At 40.0% G+C, this 19,225-nt stretch overlaps 1 long non-coding RNA gene across 1 annotated transcript in view; it reads left to right on the top strand.

Annotated features, from left to right (window-relative positions):
- The first annotated feature begins 8,701 nt into the window (after positions 1 to 8,701).
- The window catches only part of LOC148774988 (uncharacterized), a 35,845-nt gene continuing 25,321 nt past the window's right edge, over positions 8,702 to 19,225 (top strand). The window contains exons 1-2 of the long non-coding RNA XR_016035202.1: positions 8,702 to 8,741; positions 14,469 to 14,625. This is a non-coding gene — a long non-coding RNA (uncharacterized LOC148774988). The remainder of the gene's footprint in view (positions 8,742 to 14,468; positions 14,626 to 19,225) is intronic.

Below are 19,225 nucleotides of genomic sequence, written 5' to 3' on the forward strand. Positions count from 1 at the left end.
TTGGGGACAGAGGGCAGACGAGGCCGCCTCCCACAGACCTATTTTAAAGGCATTAAGACACACCAGGGAAGTGCGGACACGGAGCTCTAATAATGACTCTGCCACGCATGCTGGTGGTGGTTTAATCACTCAGTTGTGTCCGACTCTTGCGACCCCATGGACTGCAGCCCGCCCAGGCTCCTCTGTCCTGGGATTTCCCAGGCAAGCATACTGGAGTGGGTTGCCATTTCCTTCTCCAGGACTGCCATGCATAGGAAGTGACTTCAGACAAATCTGTGAAAGTGTCTGATGACGTAAAACAAACCCTATGATGTCCACTTCACAGGACTGTTGTACTATATACTAACTCATCCAGTCCTCACAAAAACTCTATGAGGTTTATTCTCATCATTCAATGTATGAGGAAATAAATGCACAGAAAAATCTGTGTAACTGATCCAAAGCTACGTACATAGTAAGTGGTGGACCCAGGATCTGAACCCAGGCAGCTCTGTAGCAGTAGTTAGTTACTACTGCCTCTGCCTTTCACTGAATTTAGTAAAAAAATCCAATCACTGCCATTTGAATTAGAGTGTGGTGAAGACCAAAGGAATGAATTTTTACAGCCTAGGGACATAGCATCAAAGAACAGGCTTAAAAAAATTTTAAACAGAGTAATAATAATGGGCTCCTCAAGTGGCCCTACTGGTAAAGAACCCACCTGACAATGCAGGAAACGTTAATAGACTCGTGTTCAATCCCTGCGTCAGAAAGATCCCCTGGAGAAGGGCATGGCAACCCACTCCAGTATTCTTGCCTGGAGAATCGCATGGACAGATGAGCCCCATGGGCGAGCTACAGTCCATATGGTAACAAAGCATCAGACACGACTGAAGTGACTTAGCTGCTGCTGCTAAGTCGCTTCAGTCATGTCCAACTCTGTGCGACCCCATAGACGGCAGCCGACCAGGCTCCGCCGTCCCTGGGATTCTCCAGGCAAGAACACTGGAGTGGCTTGCCACTTAGCACATACACAATAACAATACCAGATGCGAGAGACGCCAGCTCCGGCGGCACAGACGCAACTGACCATGCACAGAAGCGTGGCCAAGAGGAGCTACCCTACGCCCAAGGTCAGGGTGGTGGCCAAGAGGAGCTGTCCCACGTCCAAGAGGTGGTGGCTGCGCGGGCACAGGAGGGCCGAGAGGAGCTAATCCACATTCAAGGTCAGGAGGGGCGGCCTTGAGGAGATACCCCTCATCCAAGGTAAGGTATAGCGGCTGCACTTAGCTGGAGTGGCTGTGAAGAGATTTTCCACGACCAAGGTAAGTGAAACTCAAATAAGACGGTAGGTATTGGGAGGGGGCATTAGAGGGCAGACAAAATGAAATCATAATCACAAAAAACTAGTTGATCTGATCATATGGACCACAGCCCTGTCTAACTCAATGAAACTAAGCCATGCCATGTGGGGCCACCCAAGACGGACGGGTCATGGTGGAGAGGTCTGACAGAATGTGGTCCACTGGAGAAGGGAATGGCAAACCACTTCAGTATACTTGCCTTGAGAACCCCATGAACAGTATCAAAGGGCAAAATGATAGGATACTGAATGAGGAATTCCCCAGGTCGGTAGGTGCCCGGTATGTTACTGGAGATCAATGGAGAAATAATCCAGAAAGAATGAAGGGATGGAGCCAAAGCGAAACAAATACCCAGTTGTGGATGTGACTGGTGATAGAAGCAAGGTCCGATGCTGTAAAGAGCAATACTGCATAGGAAACTGGAATGTCAGGCCCATGAATCAAGGCAAATTGGAAGTGGTCAAACAGGAGATGGCAAGAGTGAACATCGACATTCAAGGAATCAGTGAACTAAAATGGACTGGAATGGGTGAATTTAATTCAGATGACCATTATATCTACTACTTTGGGCAGGAATCCCTTAGAAGAAATGGAGTAGCCATCATGGTCAACAAAAGGGTCCGAAATGCAGTACTTGGATGCAATCTTAAAAACGACAGAATGATTTCTGTTCGTTTCCAAGGCAAACCAGTCAATATTACAGTAATCCAAGTCTATGCCCCAACCAGTAAAGCTGAAGAAGCCGAAGTTGAACGGTTCTATGAAGACCTACAAGACCTTTTAGAACTAACACCCAAAAAAGATGTCCTTTTCATTATAGGGGACTGGAATGCAAAAGAGGGAAGTCAAGAAACACTTGGAGTAACAGGCAAAATTGGCCTTGTAGCACGAAACAAAGCAGGGCAAAGGCTAATAGAGTTTTGCCAAGAGAACGCACTGGTCATAGCAAACACCCTCTTCCAACAACACAAGAGAAGACTCTACACATGGACATCACCAGATGGTCAACACCGAAATCAGATTGATTATATTCTTTGCAGCCAAGGATGGAGAAGCTCTATACAGTTAGCAAAACAAGACCAGGAGCTGACTGTGGCTTAGATCATGAACTCCTTATTGCCAAATTCAGACTGAAATTGAAGAAAGTAGGGAAAACCACTAGACCATTCAGATATGACCTCAATCAAATCCCTTATGATTATACAGTGGAAGTGAGAAATAGATTTAAGGGACTAGATCTGATAGATAGAGTGCCTGATGAACTCTGGACGGAGGTTCGTGACATTGTACAGGAGACAGGGACCAAGACCATCCCCATGGAAAAGAAATGCAAAAAAGCAAAATGGCTGTCTGAGGAGACCTTACAAATAGCTGTGAAAAGAAGAGAAGCGAAAAGCAAAGGAGAAAAGGAAAGATATAAGCATCTGAATGCAGAGTTCCAAAGAATAGTAAGGAGAGATAAGAAAGCCTTCCTCAGCAATCAATGCAAAGAAGTAGAGGAAAACAACAGAACAGGAAAAACAAGAGATCTTTTCAAGAAGATTAGAGATATCAAGGGAACATTTCATGCAAAGATGGGCTCGATAAAGGACAGAAGTGGTATGGACCTAACAGAAGCAGAAGACATTAAGGAGAGGTGGCAAGAATACACAGAAGAACTGTACAAAAAAGAGCTTCACAACGAAGATAATCACGATGGCATGATCACTCACCTGGAACCAGACATCTTAGAATGTGAAGTCAAGTGGGCCTTAGAGAGCATCACTACGAACAAAGCTAGTGGAGGTGATGGAATTCCAGTTGAGCTATTTCAAATCCTAAAAGATGATGCTGTGAAAATGCTGCACTCAATATGCCAGCAAATATGGAAAACTCAGCAATAGCCACAGGACTGGAAAAGGTCAGTCTTCATTCCAATCCCAAAGAAAGGCAATACCAAAGAATGCTCAAACTACCACACAATTGCACTCATCTCACACGCTAGTAAAGTCATGCTCAAAATTCTTCAAGCCAGGATTCAGCAATATGTGAACTGTGAACTTCCAGATGTTCAAGCAGGTTTTAGAAAAGGCAGAGGCACCAGAGATCAAATTGCCAACATCCGCTGGATCATGGAGAAAGCAAGAGAGTTCCAGAAAAACATCTATTTCTGCTTCATTGACTATGCCAAAGGCTTTGACTGTGTGGATCACAATAAACTGTGGAACATTCTGAAAGACATGGGAATACCAGACCACCTGACCTGCCTCTTGAGAAACCTGTATGCAGGTCAGGAAGCAACAGATAGAACTGGACATGGAACAACAGACTGGTTCCAAATAGAAAAGGAGTACGTCAAGGTTGTATATTGTCATCCTGCTTATTTAACTTCTATGCAGAGTACATCATGAGGAATGCTGGGCTGGAAGAAGCACAAGCTGGAATCAAGATTGCCGGGAGAAATATCAATAACCTCAGATATGCAGATGACACCACCCTTATGGCAGAAAGTGAAGAGGAACTCAAAGGCCTCTTGATGAAAGTGAAAGAGGAGGGTGAAAAAGTTGGCTTGAAACTCAACATTCAGAAAATGAAGATCATGGCATCTGGTCCCATCACTTCATGGGAAATAGATGGGGAAACAGTGTCAGACTTTATTTTTGGGGGCTCCAAAATCACTGCAGATGCTGATTGCAGCCATGAAATTAAAAGATGCTTACTCCTTGGAAGGAAAGTTATGACCAACCTAGATAGCATATTAAAAAGCAGAGACATTACTTTGCCAACAAAGGTCTGTCTAGTCAAGGCTATGGTTTTTCCCGTGGTCATGTATGGATGTGAGAGTTGGACTGTGAAGAAAGGTGAGCGCCGAAGAATTGATGCTTTTGAACTGTGGTGCTGGAGAAGACTCTTGAGAGTCCCTTGGACTGCAAGGAGATCCAACCAGTCCATTCTAAAGGAGATCAATCCTGGGTGGTCATTGGAAGGACTGATACTAAAGCTGAAACTCCACACTTTGGCCACCTCATGCAACGAGCTGACTCACTGGAAAAGAGTCTGATGCTGGGAAGGATTGGGGGCGGGAGGAGACGGGGACGACAGAGAATGAGATGGCTGGATGGCATCACCGACTTGATGGACATGAGTTTGAGTGAACTCTGGGAGTTGGTGATGGACAGGGAGGCCTGGCGTACTGTGATTCATGGGGTCGCAGAGATTCGGACACAACTGAGCGACTGAACTGAACTGAACTATCAAGTAAAAGGCAATGTAACCAAGGAATTGGGAAGAAGGCACGTGTGTGGGTATGTGTTTGTATAAATGATCTCATTTAATCCTCACAATTTGTCAGTTATGACATCACTCTACAAATGTGACAACTGGGGCCATGAGGGTTTCAGCAAGTTTCTGAAGTCACAAAGCTAAAATGTCGCAACATTCAAGTTAGCACTGAGGTCTATGTGACCAGGCTCTCAACTCTTGGCATGAATTCGTTGAGTCAAAATGGTGTCAGGTACTGTGAAAATGAGAATAAATACAGAAAAGAGATGAAAAATCACAGATCATCTCCGCTACAGTGGGCAATAATGACTGATAGTAACATGGGATGCCTGGGTGCTGATCCTAAGCCAGCCGTTAACAAACCATATGGTGATGAGCAAATCACTCTGCATCTGTCCTTTGGGTTTTACATCGAGCAAAAGAGCAGGGTGTAATAGGTTTCTGGTCCTTAATTCCTTGGTGATCATAAACCCTACTGATCAATTCAACAAACTCTCCCTCCGGAAAAATGCATACATGAACTTATACACCTCCCTCTACATTCAGTTCAGTGGTGACATCATGTATTATGTATTAGTTGCCAGGCTTTCCCACTGAAATATAATATCCATGAGGGCAAGAGACTTATTAGTCTCTTTCACATATATATCCCCACTTATCATAACAGTATTGGGCATATCATAAGCTCCCCAAAACTATCAGTTGAATGAATAACTAGATTAGGGCTACTGATCTCCTTAATGTCAACTCACATTAACTCCAGCTTAAGAAAACATGAGTTAAATTATACCCAAGTGCTCTTTCCTTCTGAAAGATCTAAGATTGAATCATATGAAACTGCTTATACTCCACTACTTCTGATCCAAAAATGGCAATTTCATGTGCCTCAAGCTAATACATTAATTTACAGTTTCCCTGAATTGCCTGATTGTGATGCTGTCCATGTGCCCTTTGATACCTGGTGCTAATCTTCTAGTACTAATTATGTTTATCTGTGACAGCTGTTACTCACCTTGCATTGACCACATGATGAAACCCAGACAAGCAGATAAATGTATAGTATTTCCTGCTTCTTGTAAACTGCCCATGAATGCAAACAGAGCATATTTCTGCTTAAAGTACAGTTCAGTTGTAGTTTCTCCTTAAACTACATAACTTGGAATGTATCAGCACTTACATAATTCCAAATGCATCTTTAATGAGGTAACAACTAAGTAGGTTAAAACTGGATTTAATATAAATAAGGCAGACTTCTGGAATAATTAAAACAAAAAAATTATGTTCACCCATAAGCTAAGTTTTTAAAACACACGCCAAGTATAAACTCTGGATTGGTTAAAATGTAATATAGCTATTCCATTGTGTGACTTCCGTATTTGATCATAAAACACTGTGCTTTGCATTTATTCAGTATTCCAGGTATCCTATAACATCCAGTATCCACTACTGAAGATTGGGCACTATGAAATTTTAAAGGTCTCTAGTGACACTTACTTGTAGAAGGCTTTTGATATGAAAAATTTAAGATTGCTTAAACAAATAGAATACACTTTTATGAGTTAATGTAGTTTACTCTGACAATGTTTCTTAAATATGCTGCAGAATATGTTGCCTAATTAAGTCATACCAATTATTTACCAACGATAACCGCATTTTATTTTGATTTGTGAGAAAAACAAAATGACAATATATGGTAGTTCTGTGTGTGCAAAGACCACTCATGCCTCTTCTTGACCATAAAGATTTAACGAGCAGTGTTTCAATGAGACCTCAACCAGCTTCTAGCTAAACTGCCTTTTTTCTTCTTTAAGACAGTTTCCATTCAAATGCGTTGAGGTCAGGTCAGGTAAAATTCAGATTAAAAGAATAAACCAAAGAAATTTCCTGCCAAAAGGGTGAAAGCTAAGAGAAGCCAAGTGTGTGGCAGTGCCTGCCAAGTAACGGGAAGAGAAATGTGGTAGGGATATTATAACGTTTAGCATAAATTCCCCTAAAGAATTCCTACTGTCTGTTATATTCATTAGGAAATCCAAAGTGGGGGGAGTAAAAGGTGTTTTTGTTTTACTTTATTGGCTACATTTTTAAAATATTTGACTTGTCCATTACTGATTGGAGGTGTCCCAAAAAAACAACAGAAATGAATAAAGAAATGAATATCTGAATCTTAATGTAATCCAAATTCCAGAATTGATGGGGGTATGTGTGTGTGTGTGTGTGTGTGTGTGCGCGCGCGTGCATGTGTGTGTGTGTGTATGTGTGTGTAGGGGGTACTAAACTAAAAAGCAACACTTAGGCAGAAAAATAAAAATTAAATATATTTATTCTTCAATTGAAGTAGTAAGTAGCAAATTTATCACTATTATGAAGAGGTACTAATAAAAGGAAATAGAAAACCAGAAAGATTAGATTTTCTAAACCAGAATTATCAAACTTTGTATTCTCCCCTATCATTCAGTCATAGGGAAGCAAACTCAAAGTTATTTTCTAGAAAACGGATCTTATCGTCATACCACATATCTCTTCAGGTTACTTCTTTCAGAAAGCAATGTTATCACCCAATAGACTTAAGCACTCATGTTCCAGAACTTTTAGAGGGAATTACATGCTTGCGGGGGAGATGTCGGAGAAGGCAATGGCAAGCCACTCCAGTACTCTTGCCTAGAAAATCCCATGGATGGAGGAGTCTGGTAGGCTGCAGTCTGTGGGGTCGCTAAGGGTCGGACACGACTGAGCGACTTCACTTTCACTTTTCACTTTCACACATTGGAGAAGGAAATGGCAGCCCGCTCCGGTGTTCTTGCCTGGAGAATCCCAGGGACGGGGGAGCCTGGTGGGCTTCCGTCTATGGGGTCACACTGAGTCAGACACGACTGAAGTGACTTAGCAGCAGCAGCAGAGGGAGATGTAAATCAGATCTACTTATAAACTACACTTGTAAAAAAAAAAAAAAAATAGAAAACTATTGGATAGAATGAAGTTTGAGAATCCTCCGTTAATTTTAATTTATTAATTCTATATTTACCCCCTTTTGTCACTAATAAGCTAACTAGCTAAATCCAATAAGAGGAAATGTAAACATTATGTTCAGAGTTTAAAGCTATATTTCCCCCAAAGAAATGCTTTTCCTAGAAGTAAGTAGAGTTCATACTGTAAAATTATTAACCTACTTTTATGGGTATGTGTTACCAAGTGTTTTGAAAACCAGTGGCCCAGAACTACCTTTTAACCTCTTTTCCTACTTTTCTCTGAACTCTTTAAAGTCATTAAAAATTCTGTAAAAATACAATGAAATTATTTTCTTTCTGAGCATATTGATATTAAAATAAGTATAAAAGTAAAAAGAAGTAAGAGGAAAAAGAGAAAACGAAGAGAGAAAAATGTTTGTTTTTCCTTCATGGACAGGGCCACCAGCACCACACAAATTCTGCTTTTGTGAGGTCTTGTGTGAAAAAGGAAAGTGTGAGAGAATCCAGTATTTGCAAAATCAGAAGCCAGAGCCAGGGCCCATTTGGGACAGTGATGTCCCTCCTCATTATCTTATCTTTCAGTCTGAAAGGAAGCAGAAACGAAGCCAGGGTCCCTGCCTGATCAGTAGCCAGAAAACCAGATGTAAAGGAAAAAGACACAATTACCCTGAAGGAAGATTTTTTTTTTTTTTAAGATATTACACTGAGAAAAAGGTTACTGATCAGAGCACTTACCTACATTTTTTTTAAAGGTCTCAAAAATATAAAAGAAAACAAGAGAGATAAAAGAGGGTATTAAAACATAAATAATAATGTCATAAGCAAAAAATTAAAAATTAGGTATGCTTATCTCTCAGTTGAACAAATGTATAGTGAAATTACAAATAGGTCCTGAATAAAATGGGAAAGAAAACACAGAAATTTTTTAAAAAGCACATTAAGTCTTTTCCTCACAGTCAGATAGGAAAAGCGATAAAGAAGGAAACTGTAAAGTCTGAAAACAACAACAGCAAAATAATCTTCCACTTGAAACTGTAAAACTCTACCGGAGAGACCATCTCAGCTTACACTAGAAGGAGGCCCTCGATAGCTGTCTGCAATTGTTTCAGGCTCAGGTTGCCAGGACTCATGGGATAAGGTTGCTTCTTACCTCCAGATCCTGATAGTCAAGGTAAGCAATACCACACTTCTGTATTTGTCCAAAGAGTGAGCAAAAGAATCACTAATGGGAGCGCTCTGATCTAGAATCTCTTATGGAGCTTGTTAGGAATTCTGATTCCCATAATTTCTCACCAGGGTTTGCTCTCTCATTATCTGAGAATGAGGAAAAGGGATCCCCACTTTTATTAATAACTAGTGTCGACAGTGATTCCAAAACACATGGCCCTTGAATCTCACCTTAAGAAGCACTGCATTAGAAACTGCTATTAAAAATCCCTCTGCTCACGTGCTATGTAAGTAAGCTGTGTTGGTGAACACAAGACATCTTGGGTGGCTTCCTCAAAAAACGCCACCAGAACAAATCTAGTTGCTCTCATATTTGGGTATAAGATGAAATCCAAAGTGTTTTCCAGCAACCTGTACAATTATGAGCAGGTCTCCTATTAAACCCAGAAATTTTGCCAATTCATCAGACTACTGCCTTCTTAGATACAAAGGCATGCTGTACTTTGTAAGCCATTTTCTAAAGATTCTTTAAAAACAATCTATGTACATATTAAAGTACATTTTAGAGGGGAAATATATGCTGCTTGTCCAGGTCAACAGATAGGGTTTTAAGTACAATTATTGACTTAATTTGAATGGAAATTTTTACAAATAGGACTCTTTGAAGTTATCACCAAATATTTAAAATCACAAAGAAAAAAATTTAACACACTTATATTTCATTTCTAGTAATGTTCACCTTTCTAAAATTTCTTACTGCTCTATGACCACAGACTTGACTAGTAAAACTCCCCTGCAGCACAGAATTTCATTGCCAACAAAATTATTAGTACATTATCAACTTTAGATTAAATGGAAAATCATCTTGCTTTACTGACTTAAAAGTGGCTTGGAATAAAATTATCCCTTTCCAAAAGGGACTTCAGGAGTTACTTTGCTTCTCCAGCAGCATAAGGGTGTATTATTTTGCCTCAGACTAATCTACCTTTTGGGGCTTCCCTGGTGGCTCAGACAGTAAAGAATTCACCTGCAATGTGTGAGACCTGGGTCCGATCCCTGGGTTGGGAAGATCCCCTGGAGGAGGGCCTAGCAACCCACTCCAGTGTTCTTTCCTGGAGAATCCCTATGGACAGAGGAGCCTGGCAGGTTATGGTTCATGGGGTCACAAAGAGTGGGACATGACTGAGTGACTAAGCACAATCTTCCTTTTTAAGGATCAAAATTACTCTATCATCATGCTTTATGTTTTCTTCAATTGTGGAGTCTTACAGGGTTTTGTTGTTGTTGTTGAAGTATAGTTGAAGTATTATGTTGTTTTTGGGTGTATAACATCATGCTTTAACATTTAAATGCATTAGGAAATGGTCACCCCAGTAATTCTAATCACCACCTGTCCTCATACAAAGTTATTACAGTATTATTGACCATATTCTTTTTTTACATTGTATTTTAGTACTCTATGATTCATTGAGAAATCAATGATCTATATTTTCTTTAAAATAAGATAGAAAACATTAACAGCCTTAAAGTCTTTGTTTTTTATGACCACAGTGACCTAGTCAAGCATTTCAGTTTTAGTCTCATAGAAGATGTGTTACATTTTTTTTAATGTTGTTGTTTGAGCCAGGAACTGAGTTAATCCCTTTTGTGGGAGACTGAGGCTTGTATTTGTAAGTTATCCTTTATGTTCCATAAAATCACTTTTCCTGTCTTTTTTTTTCCAGTCCAGAGTAACTGCAGCAACTGTTTGGCCTGAATATTTTGAGAGAGTCCTAATATTAATTTTTTTCCCTACTGTCAGACTCTGTACCATAATGTCAAGCCACCCACGACAAATTTTTCTTTGGAAAATATGGTTACAAAATCAACACATACCTTAAAATACTTGAGCATCTCAGAAGGACCCTCTGCACCCCTTCGCCCTTCTCCTGCTCTTGATATCCATTAGGATGGTGACTAGCTGAGGATGGCATTGATCTTAACCCTCAAGGCCTTGGATGCTTTGGTCTGTAAAGTATATCATCTGTTTCCTGCTTCAGCAGGAAATAGACTGTGCTTTAGTTTCAAAGATCTCTTATCTCTTGGATATGTGTCTACTGTCACTCTCCTAGTAATTTTTCTAATTGCGACCTTATCTTGACCTTTAGTTTTCATTTATTCTCTGGCCCTTCTTACTCAGCAACTATCTCCTGCTTTTAATCATCAGTTTCATCTATCCCTAGTACTCTGACTCTGCTGGTCCAACCTTTTAAGTCTTAAATACCATACAGCATCCTTATCTATGACAGTCCAACTCTACCATCTGCTTTCAAATTCTGCTCCCAAACCTTCTCACGCCTCTCTTCTCAGCTCCACAATATCCATTCCCTTCCTCATGGCTCTTGTTCTAAACTTTAGTTTTCTTTTCCCAGCCACTTTCCTAGTATTTGCCTGATAAATTTCTGACCACTGAAGCTACTAAAACAGAAGCAGAGATCCACTGTACCAAGAAAAATACACGTAAACCTGGGAAGAATATTGAGATCGAATTTTGAGAGAAGTTAAGAGTTAAGATTCCAAAAAAATTAAAGCTAAACATATAAACAATTAGAGCTTTTTGTACACAAACCAGTTTAATTATTCTGATGTATTCTTTAGTAAAAATAAATACCAAGTTAGTTAAAAATAAAAACTAAAAATAAAATTAGTAAATAACTAAAAGTAAAATTTGTTATTCACCAACTTGAGGGATTTTTAAACCAATGTTTTACAGGTAATTTGATCAGAACAGACAAATGTGTTTGTACATTTGTCCTAGTCTCAAAAATATGTAGACAGCATAACCACGCGTCTGACACAAGGGTGTTTTTAAACTATTAAATGTTAGACAATTACTCACTCAGTAATAATAAACCAGGTACTTTCCAACTTTTCTAGTTATAAATACATTCTTATTTACATATCCTGTTTAATTTATTACTGTTTCATTCCCTAACAATATCTAGCCTGACTTTTAATTCATGCTAAAAACACTAATGCCAACACGCATTACTTCGCATACCACCGTGGTTTTCTATAAGCTGTCTGCCCAAACACAGAGTGATTGTGGAAGTGAAGACACCATTTCCAACGAGATAAACACTCATAACAATGAGGAAGCAAACTGCACCCAGAAAAAAATGAAGAGATGGAATCAATCACCTTGCCTTACTAGCGGTCTGCTGAATACACTGATCTCATATGAAATACATGTTTTTGGACTTGGCCTTTCTCTGGAGAGCTAGAAATATTTTAGGGGGAGTTACCATATAAGTGGTAGTTGAAGTCATGGGGTTTGATAATAATTTAAGAGGCACACACACTATGGGGCATTAAAAGACAAATCCATGTTGGATTAGTAGACCATATATATATATATATATATGTGTGTGTGTGTGTGTGTGTGTGTGTGTGTGTGTGTGGAACAGGCAGGGTCTTTAATGTTCTTCACATAATCACAGCCAACTCTTGAAGTCAAAAGGCCTGTCTCTAGTGCGCACACACACACAAATTGCACTATCCTCCTAAATTACTTATACACATAAAAAAAAATGTATGACAGATTTCCTAAAGACTACAAGACTATTGAAGAAAGGGGCAAAGTGAAGCCATCATAAATATGGGTGGAGTTAGGAGTAAGCACTTAAAACCACTGTGGTGAAATTTTTGAACAACATAGTAAATATTCTCAAATTTTATGGATTATTTTTTTATGTGCTGTGTGGGGACCACATATACATACACAAGACTATACAACTGTGTTCTGAGCTCTACCTAGATATTTAATGGCCTTAGCCTAAGGTAAAATTGTAATGTGGTTAAAACATGACCCTAGTACTTTAGAAAAATGGAATTTAAACTATTTGGAAGTCATTTAATGACTCAATGAACATGAATCTGAGCAAACTCCGGGAGACAGTGAAGGGCAGGGAAGCCTGGCGTGTTACAGTCCATGGGGTCGGTCACAAAGACTCGGACATGACTTAGCGACTAAACAACACAATTAACTACAGATGAGGACACTAAGAATCAGTAAGAGGAAAAAATATCACATCAAATATACCTCAGTTTAAAACAAAAAACACACACAATACCTCAAGTCTCTCACACAGACAACTGCTTCCTCAATCCCTGTGACATTTTCTTTTTGATGACAGAAAGCAGCAGTCTTTTGAGACTCTCACCAGGGTGAAGGCCACATCTGCGTGTGATTTGCATATGCTTCTCCAGCCTGGCGTGCTGGCTAATTTTAAAGTCGAGACTCGGTTTTCTAATGACAGAATGTCAAAGACTGACATCTTTCTCATAAATGTAGCATCATCTGCCATTTATTGAGGATTAAGTGTGCCAGGCATTGTGCTAGGCACTTCATGCACATCACCTCATTTCATCCTTACAGCAGTCTTGCATTGGATGGTGTTACCCCATTTTACAAGCGAAGACAATGAAACTGAGAAAGTAAATATTATGCCACAGATATTATACAATCAAAACTGAAACCCAGGTCCACCTGATTACCATGCCTTTTCTGTGCTTCTTCCATCACAGGGTTCTATTATGGAGCCCAGGTAAAACAGAGGGAAGACAGAAGGCAAAGAAAGTCAGAGTCAGCCACAACCACTGCTCTAAGAGGAAAGCTGTAGGAGTCAGCCTGGCACGGCTACAAGGCTTGTTTTCAGTCAGGAGAATGGCAGGCAATGATGTTCCAGCACTAATAAATGCTCACTTGATGGGAAACAGTGGGAGACATTACAACAATCACCTAGTTCCATTTTATCAGAGTAGACTTCAGGGGCCTCCTCCATCAACTTGATGGGTGGAACAAGATAGCCTGCTAAAAATTCTAGTGATCTTGAAAAAGAATAAATACCAACTTGGGATATTGCCTTAGCAAAATGATCTATCCTAATTTGAGTATTAAATCCAGTCCAACATGGGTTTTTGTAACAAATTCTCAAACCCCACAAGATTAGGAAATGTTATCCATAAGCCAATGGGGACAGCTGGAAAGAAATACTTCGGGCCTGAGCAACTTCTTTGATATGCCCTGATTTCCAGGAGCCTTGAGAAATGGATTCTACCTTAATAAATACCAGGTGTCAATTTAACACGGATTCTGGAAAGTAATTAAGGCTAGGCAGAATCAGATCCAAGAAGTTATTTTAGTTTCAGTAGGAGTTATAAATTTTAGTTTGCCAATATTCAAAAATATACCCTGGAATATGGTCAAGTAAAGAGATGATGTTTGCCCTTCAGCCTTTCCACTAAAGTTCAAGCATCCAAATCCCTGTGAAAGCGTCGTGCCAGCTGACATGTTAGGTTCTGTCACTCCCTGACTTAAAATCCTTCAATAGTCACCCATGGCATTTAGAATCAAATCCAAACTCTTGAATGCAGATTTTACAACTCTCCCTTATTGTCTCCCCTTTATTTTTAGACATCCACTCGTTCTACTGTCCAGTTATAGTCAATTTCTTTCCAAATTCTGTCTCTCCTCCAAGCCTTGGCTCATGCTACCTCTCCTGCTGGAACATTCCTGGCTGCAATGGTCCCCTCTTGCCATTAACTATTACCCATACGGCCACTGATGGCTGGCTGAGTCCCACTCATCCTTCACTCCAACATCACTTTCTCCAGGAGCTCTTATTGACTCCCTACTTCCCTCTATACTTATCATAGTTCATCATAATTTGTTATATTATTTCCTTGCCAGCTGGACTGTAAGTTCCATGATGGAAAAGACATGCTGCCAGCTAGGAAATATTTGTCAAGTGACACTGGAAATTGTGTGGACCTCTAGACATATAAGAACCTATGTCTATCTCACCCACTGTTACATCCTAACATGAAGCAGAAGCTTTTCACATCAGGTAAGATATATTTATGATATAGGTTGCTTGTAGGTATATCATGGATCTTTTCATTGCCTGAATATATATGAGGCAGGGCAATTTCTAGATGATAGAATCTTGCTCTCCTAGAGAATGGAATCAGAGTGATCCAGAGGGAAGCCATTAGAGACAGCTCCTGCCTGGACTAAATCAGGCAGTGTCAATGGTTGAATACTTTGGGGGATCTTTGGAACACTATTTGACAAGACCTATTCCACAATCACGGAGAAGGCAATGGCAAACCACTCCAGTACTATTGCCTAGAAAATCCCATGGATGGAGGAGCCTGGTAGGCTGCAGTCCCTGGGGTCCCTAACGGTCGGACAAGAGTGAGCGACTTCACTTTCACTTTTCACTTTCACACATTGGAGAAGGAAATGGCAACCCACTCCAGTGTTCTTGCCTGGAGAATCCCAGGGACGGGGGAGCCTGGTGGGCTTCCGTCTATGGGGTCACACAGAGTTGGACACGACTGAAGTGACTTAGCAGCAGCAGCATTCCGCAATCAAGAAAGACACTGTCTGTACTCCTAGAGCCAACATGTCTTGAAATACTCTGAGCGTGAATACTGGTCATCTTGATAGTATTTCTTTTCCATTAATACTGAAATTATTAGCTAGCACTGTCAGAAAGCTACTTTGCTGTTGGAGAGCTAATTTACTTATAGAACTCCTGGTATGTGATATATATGGCAAAAGATCCAGAAAATTACAAAAATAAAGCAGTCTGGGTATAACATTATTGAAGGCTGCTGCCACTTCTACCCAGAAAGTTTAAATTTTGCTGGAGTCCCAATTTAGATTCCATTTCTCAGTTCTTATAGCACCTGGACTGAGGGCAGCATCTCATTTAATTATTCAAATGTATTGCTATGTAAACTCAGGCCACCAGTGAGAATGAACTCAGATAATAAATTAATCCCTCAGCCTTCTGGACTCTGAAAGTTCTTTTTCTCACTAGTATATTCTGTTCTGCTTTATCAATTCAGAAACTATTTCATTTGCCATAGATGTACTGAGGTGAGGGAAGTTATTAGCATGTAGACTACTGATTCTCTAATTTCCTGTTACAGTAAATGCAACTCATGCTTGTAAGAATCTTCACCATCGAACAGATTATACCATTTTACATTTGCCCCCGAATCTAAGAACCACTTGTAAAAATGGAAGAGGTTGGAAGAGAGGGAGAGAGAGAAGCTGAAGAAAAAAAAATTGTAAAGTATTATATCACATGCTTGAAATGAAAATGCATGAGCCTACACTGCAGGGTGGGGTGGGGTACTTGGAGAGACTGCCTCTTGGTCTTGAGTCCGCCAGAGAGAAATGAATGATTTCTTAAGAGAGGAATTGTGGACTTCTGAATATGCATGTTAAGTTTATCTTCTTTTCCAAATCTTTTTTAAAATTACAGCGTAAGAAAAAAGTACTGATGCTTCTAAGTAAATGCAGGCCTGGTTGCTGACTGAATAAAGTAGAGGAAGTGACAATCTTAGTATCTGCATGTGAAAACCCCTCCCCCATCCAAATGAGTCATTTCACTCAGCAGAACCTTGAGGGGCTCAGGGTTAAGGCCACTTGACATCAGGGCAGGCAAAGCTTTGGGGAGATACCACGTTGAAAACAGGGGGATTCTTCAAAGTCTACACACTAAACAGAGGGATCTTTCAAAAAGGCAATTATTAGTCATAGGTAAAGACAAAAGTTGTCTGAGGAAGGAACTCAGGATAGCAAAGATTATTCTTGACATAAACATAATGTTGACGTGCCTATTTAACAAAGATGTACCTTAGAACTCTAAGGGGAGGCTGATGAGATGGCATGTTGGAATGTTGGTGATGACAGGGGGTGTGCTGGGAAGGACAAAATTTTAACTATGACAACAGGAACTCAGTAAATCATATCTAAAATGGATATCAAGAAATATCAGAAATATCATTTGTAAATATGGAGGAAGCAGCAGGAGGAAAATGTCTAAGAGTTGAAAGTAGTTGCCTCTGGGGCATAGATTAGAGAAGGGACAGTTTTTCAACAAAAAGCTTCTATGATTTCACTTATTATGTGCATGTATTACTTGGATAATTTTTTAACAAGAGAAGGGCCTTTGGGTTGCTGGGATAATAGGAATATTAGCCTGAAAGAAACCTTGATTCTATAATTTTACGTACACAGGGTATCAGGACCTCCTTGGTATGTATATAGTAGATATATAATCATGATTGAATTGGTACATCATTAAAACCACTATAAGCATTTTACAGTAAAAAGGAGATGGCACAAAAATTTAGGCCACAAAATGTTATGCTTTGATTCTTTTGTAAACCTCAATAGAGTACCGAAGTTTCCTTCCAAGGATCGTTTGTGTCTCGTGGACTTCTATATTTCCAGTACCTAGCTGAAGTCCATGGAGTTGTGAAGAGTTGGACACAACTGAGCAACTGAACTGAGCACAGTGTCTGGTTAATATGGACCCCTTAGAAGTAGCTGTTGAGGAAAATGTACAGAGGTTGCAGCAAAGGTAGTTAATAATAAACCACTGTTGAATTAACTGAAGGGTGTGGGAGAGAAGAGAGGAAGGAAATTCTAAGGAAGACAACTTGCAAAAGGCCAAATACAACTGGGAGCCATGCCAAATTTTCTCTCATTTAAGGAATCAAAATCAGAGTGAAGTCAAGGTCAAACCACTAATAAAGGGAGATAAGTAAAATAAGTTTAAGGTGGTACACTTGTGAATTTCATTTGCTCTGTAAGCACTTTGTGTATGAAGCTGGTGGAGCTTATGAACCAAGAGAGCCATTCCATATCCCAAACATGCCATGTTGGTTGATATTTTTAAATGTAGAAAAACAGTATTCAACATTCAACTGGGATGGTTAAGAAAATGTTAAAAAGTCTATGTCATTTACATGACACAGTCAATCACATTCAAAACATGATTTTGAAAAAAGAGAGGTTATGTAAGTAGAAAAACAACTTTTATGTTTAAGATCATGTATTAGTTTGCTGCTGCTGCTGCTGCTGCTAAGTCACTTCAGTCGTGTCCGACTCTGTGTGACCCCATAGACGGACGCCCACCAGGCTCCCCCGTCCCTGGGATTCTCTAGTTTGCTGGGGTTGCTATAACAAACTGACAAACTTGTGGCTTAAAAAACAAAAATTTATTGTCCCTGTTTTGGAGGCTAGAAGCCTGAGATCAGGGTCTAGGCAGGGCTTGGTTCTTTCTGAGGACAGGGAGGAAGGCTCTTTCAGGCCTCTCCTCTGGCTGCTGGGGGTTCCGTGGTTTGTAGCTGCATCATCCTAATCTCTGCATTCATATTCATATGCCATTCTTTCGATGTGAGTGTATGTGTCCAAATGTATCCTTTTTATAAGGATACCAGTCATACTCAATTCCCTGGTGGCTCAGATGGTAAAGAACCTGACGGCAATGCAGGAGAGCTGGGTTCAATCACTGGTTCAGGAAGATGCCCTGGTGAAGAGAATGGCAACCCACTCCAGTATTCTTGCCTGGAGAAGCCCTTAGACAGAGGAGCCTGGTGGGCTACAGTCCATGGGGTTGCAAAGAGTTGGACATGACTGAACGACTGACACTTTCACTTTCATACTCCAGGATGACTTCATATTAACTATATCTGCAACAGCCCTATTTCCAAATAAGGTCACTTGCTAAGGTACCAGGGTTAGGACTTCAACTTATGATTTGGGGGGACACAATCTATAGTCTTCTCTAGTCTAGGTTTTCTAGAATAATAATCTTTTTTCTCCCAAGTACTTTGATTCTAAGTACAGCTTTTTTACATTTCACTATGCCTCCCCAAATCTACCCAACAAACAAGCAGACTATACAGAAGGGTGGATGGCTGGATAGATGGATGTACCTGATTGTGACTGTTAGGCCGGGGTGAGCCCAGAAGATGATGTGGGTCCTTGAGAACGAAAACTATTAATAATAGACCAAGTGTTTCTTCTTGATGAAAGCACTAAAAACTAGGGGGGAAATGAGAAATTTAGAATTGTGGATTGGGAGCCAATAGCAGAAGAGCCAGCTTACACAATCAAAGATCAGAAAGCCAAAACGAAGGGCCAACAACTGGCATGTGGGACAAAAATACAAACCCTAAGCACTTAAGAGTCAAAGAGAAGAGAGCAGAACAAAACAGAATGAGCAGTCAAGTTGAAGAAACTATAAGGAACACCTTAGAGTCAAGCCATTACCTGTGATTGTCCTTTATGTGCCCTTTGTGACATGAGGAATGGTAACTAAGTTACATTTGCAAGGCCAGGACCAAAGGGCATAATCTTCTACCAAACAATGGTCTTTCTATCTAACAATCTATCTAATTTATGATTTTCATATCAATTTTATATTTATAAAGCTTAATGTAAAACTGGATCTGAAGTTCACCTTTGCCTTGAGTGATTAAAAATAAGGAAGAGAGAACCACAATTTGTATATTCTGTGCCCCAGAAAACTCTTATATGGCTTCAAGTAGCGGGAATCACTTAAGATCAGAGAAGCCAGAGCTAAAGGAATCATGACCATTACTACCAGCATCTCTCAAATCACACCACACTCTAAACTA

This window comes from Moschus berezovskii, chromosome 18 (assembly GCF_049115385.1).
Source record: "Moschus berezovskii isolate FMDL1 chromosome 18, NW_MosBer_1.0, whole genome shotgun sequence".
Classification (NCBI taxonomy): Eukaryota; Metazoa; Chordata; class Mammalia; order Artiodactyla; family Moschidae; genus Moschus; species Moschus berezovskii.